The following is a 5,769-nucleotide window of genomic DNA, read 5'->3' on the forward strand; positions in this document are numbered from 1 at the left end:
TACTTGCTCTAGAGGCCATAGGGATGGCCGTCTTGTGTGTTTCCACTCTGCCATTACAAGAGCTCTGGTTGTCTAATTAGATGACACCTACTCGTAGTCACACGATCTCAAAGAAGCTACAGTGTGAGATGGTTCAATGTGTAATCCTTAAGCACTTTGTACATTCCTGTTTAAAGAGGATTGAGCCATAATGCCAGGTTCCTTAGGGAAAACAATCGACTGATGTTATCTCTTAGTGCTAATAGTGGGGCCATTGCATTGTAAATTCTGGATATAATTTGTGGGGTTTTTCTTTTCCTTGATACAGCCCCAGTGGGTCTAGGCCTACCTTCGTTCACTTCGGTTTTTCTAGATGTTACACATTCGGTAGGACTTTCTTGGGCGGGTGATCAGCTCGTCGAAAGACCTAAAAATTACTAAAAGTAAACGTTGTACGTTAGAAATCTTATGACCGGGACAGCGCGAACGCAGTCCCGACTACCAAAAATTACGCGCCCGAGTTACCCACATTTGGGGCAATCGCAGGGGTCAACCCGACCTTAGTGCAATGGAAGGGTCTCAACCTGGGGGAACCGCCTTCAGGATCACGGTAACCCCTACGCCAGGTAAGTATGCTTTACATGTCTATTCAATGCCTCTTGAAGCAATAGCGCCACGCTTAACTCGCGAGAGCTTTATCGAAATCTAACTTGGAACAATTATTTATACACAGAGGAACAAAGATTTTCCATAACTTCATTCTAGTTTATTTTTCTCCACGTAACTAAGACATCACGTTTCTTGTATGCAAGCGGTATTCTAATCAGTTATAAGACTGCCGTTGAACTACTTTCCAAGAGAGAGAATAGCATAGTATCATTCACGGATAGCACCCGTGACAAAACTGGCCTTCTGGAAAGGGGAGTTGAAATGGCAGAGAGTGATGAAGACGTCTTTTTAAATTAATTTCTAATACCGTCTGTAACACAACTTCGTGTTCACACTACTTCTAGTTTCGTTTCCATTGTGTGATGTGCGAGAGCTGCTTTGTTATATCATTGTGTTCGCAAGAAGGGATAATCATCCGAAACGCCAGGCGGAAAAGAACAAGCGAACTGGGTTCAGTAAACTTTACTTGCGTACATCATGTACACAATAGTCTATACTACATAAAGACTGAAGAAAATAGAAATTCAGAGATGAAGTCATGAATTTTGCATTGAAGTAAGGGTCCATGGCTTATGCTGACCGTCTTACAGTGTATACAATTTTTCACCTTATTCTTCACTTCCACACTGCATGTTTCAGCACTAATATGCCATCTTCAGGTGTCTTTATGCACGTTAAACTATTGTACTGCATGCCATAATGTCTTCATTCTAAAATGACTAAAATCTGTATTCGTCATATAGGACGATGGAATTCTAAATAATAGAACTTTTCTGGATTCTTCCTACGTCGCACTCAAACATGCGAATTACGCCAGTCCTCTTTTATGTGAGCAGTCTTCCTACATATATTTGTGTATCGTGTTCTGTGTTGTGTTTTGCTCCTGTTACTGCATGCGTTGTACTGAAGATGGCACATTAGTGCTGAAATATTTGGACCAAAGAGGGATGAAGTGACAGGAAGTTGGAGAAAACTGCATAATGAGCAGCTTCATAACTTGTACTCTTCTCCAAGTATAATTAGAATGTTCAAGTCAAGGAGGGTGAGGTGGGCAGGTCATGTAGCACGAATGGGGGAGACGAGGAATGCGTATAGGATATTGGTGGGGCAACTGGAAGGAAAGAGACCACTGGGACGACCAAGGCGTAGGTGGGTGGACAATATTAGTAATATGGACCTTAGAGAGATAGGATGGGGTGGTATGGATTGGATAGATCTGGCTCAGGATAGAGACCAGTGGAGGGCTCATGTGAACACGGTAATGAACCTTCGGGTTCCATAAAATGCTGGGAAATTCTTGAGTGGCGCAGAATTGGCGGCTCCTCAAGAAGGGCTCAGCTCCACGAGTAAGTAAGTAAGTAAGTAAGTAAGTAAATAAGTAAGTAATATGTTTATTAGTTGCTGGTTTCGTAGTTCAAGTAAGATTTTTTTAGCTGAAAATAAAAGTAACAAATTACATTGTTACAGATAACACAGTATGTCTTGTAACTTGTTATGATTTAAATCCACAGTACGCTTCTAATTTGAAATATCAAACGCACCGCCGTAAGTAAATATTTTAAAATACGTAGGTAAAATTCTACGATCTAAAGAGAGCTTCATGCATAGGTTCCCATGCTGATTGTTAGAGTGTGGGAAGCAGACTTTTCTTCTGAGTTACATACAATCTTCGTTCAGGTTGGTGATAAACCTTCATCGCAGTCCGCCCTTAATTTAGAGTCCTTTTTCCTGCGCAGTTTTGGTTTTGATGACTGCTCCACTATTGCACAGCACTGGCACAATTTCAGAGGTCTGGTTGGTCGGTTACTCACAGGCGGTTGAGCACCGTAATAAATCTGGCACGAGATTTATAGACTGTTTGCACAGCAGCTAGGTAACTCCCCCTAAAGTCTACAGGATTTTAATTATACATGGTCCCTTTTACATGAAACCACAGGTTGGCATGAAATGAATGCAGTTGTTATCTGTCTGCAGAGGTTCTGTTTGTTTTAGTGTCCAAACGGTTCACTTGAGAAGAACGGTATCGCGTTTGTATTAGAGATTGATAGTGCGCGAGTGCCTCGATTTAAATGATTGAATGACCTTATTGAATGGGTGACTACAGTAAAGAATAATGACCCAAGCCATTGAACGCGGAAGGACCTGAAGCCCAACCTACATGTGGAGAATCGTAACGTAACGTAATCAAGTAGGATATTGTGTGTTGTAAACTTATTCAAATTAAATTATTACAGAACCTCCCCATTTAGATATCAGGTACATATATGAAGAAAGCAGTCTTCTGGGATTTGGCACCGTGTATATGTGGTGTTAACCGACGTTTCGGAGGAACGTATCGCCTCCATCTTCAGGGTAGAAGAAAAAATATAAGAAATGTGCAAGCGGAGATACCGTGAGAACCGGTAAAAGCAGACTGCCTACCCTGAAGATGGAGGCGATACGTTCCTCCGAAACGTCGGTTAACACCACATATACACGGTGCCAAATCCCAGAAGACTGCTTTCTTCATATATGTACCTGATATCTAAATGGGGAGGTTCTGTAATAATTTAATTTGAATAAGTTTANATCTACTTCGCTGCTATTTGTCTGATTCGTACATTATCTTTGTTTGGCTTTCATGAACTGGCACTTTTAAAATCTTCAGTTCCAATTTTAAAAATTCCTTTAATTTTTTTTTTTTTCAAATTTTCAAATTTTTAAAATTTAAAATTCTCAGGGTTACTCGCCCTATGTCTATAGTGCTGCAGCGGCTACTTCTTGTTCTCAGCACTGTACAGGTGTTATTCTGTGTAGGCTCCCTGTGTGCGTGCCGCTGCTTTTCTTTACTACGTGTAATCAGGTACATAGCTGAGTGTGTGTTCATTTCTCTCTGCACTATGAATACGCAATATTTTGAACCAACTTCATTACTTCTGTCGTAATTATAGGTAGGAAATTAAATTTGTTTAATTATTCGCAATATTCATGATAGAATGGCATGCACTGAAACTATCAAAAACGAATGATGATGAGGAGGTGATCAAGCGCCATTCCACGGTCTGGCTGCAAATCTTCTCGATATTAAGCGGACAACGAAATGTTCAGTTATCACAAAACTCGCAAGAAACTAAAGTACGGTATAATGGCTTGCTTTTTTTAATATGGTGACCAAGCTTACAGTTCCACAAGAACAGCAACATTTTTTTAATATTAATTGACTATCACCTGCGCAAGCAGGTTATATACATGCCATGGAGATTATGCAAGGCTGTTCGTCAGTGTGTTTCCTATGGGCCTTCATTATAATCCATAAACTAGAACTTTTGTACGTACCTCATTCAGATGTAATAATGGAATAGTTGGTCTCTAAGGAATTACTAAACCATTTCATACAAAAGTAGTCCGAATTCGAGAAATGTGTAGTCTATTTTGAAATTCATTGGAACAAATTTTCTACATATTCATACGCCTCTTATGTTCATTATGTGTCGCAGAATACTGATCAGCACCTCTTCTTTTGCAAAGGGTTCCCGTTTCGAACCTCGGCCAGAGGATCGACTCTCCTGATTATTTTGTGACTTTTCTATGGTAGATTTTCTGTAAATAGCCACTGACTGCTTCCTCCCCCTCAGCACTTCTCACTCTGCGTTTCATAACCAGCACAGTCAACAGAGCACCGTCAAACTTGCAAACCATGTGCTAGTATTGTCTTGTGGGGCCGGGATAGCTCAGTCAGTGTAGCTAAGGGCTGGATTCCATGGAAGGGCAAAAAAAGTTTGGCTTCTCCGTAAAGTCCGTTCCGGCTCTGGGGCCCAGGCAGCCTCTTGTCCAATGGGTGATGGGGCGCTCTTTTCACTGGACTAAAGCGGCTGGGTCGTGAAGTTGACCACTGACCTCCATCTAATGCCGAGGTCAAGAATTGTGGAGCTACATATGTATCCTCTTTCCTATATTCCTTCATGACATGGTGCTTAATTAATTAAAGACATGAGAGCTTTACTTTTCTTTACTTTTTTCTTACTGATTCCGTGACTATTGTAAAATCTGTAACTTTGGTACAGCGTCATCCATTTACATAGAAGAATCGTTTTACTTGTCGTTACGTTGTCATGTGTGTAGGATCGTAATGCAGCAACCAGGGAACAGATAACGGTAGGACATAACCTTTTGTTTGAATAGATTTCTTCCCTTAAAGAGCACAGTACCAACCCCAGTGAGGAACGTGACACACACATTTTGATAAAGTTTCAATTCACAGACTGATATGTGGCACTAACATTTTCGCAGCGAAAAGAGTTCCACTGCTCGAGTTAGCGATGAATGGATCATCTATAATGTAACAGCGAAAACCCTCCCGACCTCTTCGATGTCATGCGAAATCTGTTCAGGGAAGCGGAGCCTGTCTCAACTATTGGAATTTTCGTCACATGACATTGATTAAATTACCAGTCTTGGAAACCAATCAAGCTAGAAAAATATCTCCACTGTTTTCAATCACTAGAGAAGAGAGCAGAACAGAGGAGGATCCAGAAGCGCTTTCTGCTACTTTAGCTATGTTTATCGTTTCACATTCTATTCCGCCATGTCACACGAAGGAAGGACAATAAACTTCCATCACAAGCTGAATATATCTCACACGCGTGACAATCTCTGAACAAAATTACTGTACCTTCTTCTCTGCCGTAAAGTTTATCATCACCGAAATAAGAGGAAGTTTACGGAACTCAACTGTCTAGCTTGAAATCTGCTGTCCTGATAAATCTCTGAAAGCTCTTGTCTTCCTTATCTTCTGTAATGACAATTTCCAACTGTCTGACTTCGATCTAAACCTGTGTTCTGTTGCTTCTCATTAACAAAATGTCTGTTCCATTCAATCAGCTGCTTCTCTGAGATCCGTAACATTTAATAAATTCAGTATGTGACTCTACCGTAAGTCTAAACTATTCATAATGCATGTGTTCAAGAATGTTATTCACATATAGCTAGCCTAAAGCAGATTTCGTAAAACAATATTGTCAGACTTCATTAAACAGTGTATATTATTGTAGATAATTTTTATTAACTATAACAATAATAATAAAGTTCTCTGCAGCTCTTTGTTGGGCCTTGGCCGCTTTTTCAGTTTATTTATCTTTTACA

At 40.3% G+C, this 5,769-nt stretch overlaps 1 non-coding gene across 1 annotated transcript; it reads right to left on the reverse strand.

Annotated features, from left to right (window-relative positions):
* Positions 1-451: 451 nt before the first annotated feature.
* On the reverse strand, positions 452-613 carry LOC111872084. The gene has a single exon (XR_002844168.1). It is a non-coding gene; the product is annotated as a U1 spliceosomal RNA (small nuclear RNA).
* Positions 614-5,769: the final 5,156 nt, after the last annotated feature.

This window comes from Cryptotermes secundus, unplaced genomic scaffold (assembly GCF_002891405.2).
Source record: "Cryptotermes secundus unplaced genomic scaffold, Csec_1.0 scaffold761, whole genome shotgun sequence".
Lineage (NCBI taxonomy): Eukaryota > Metazoa > Arthropoda > Insecta > Blattodea > Kalotermitidae > Cryptotermes > Cryptotermes secundus.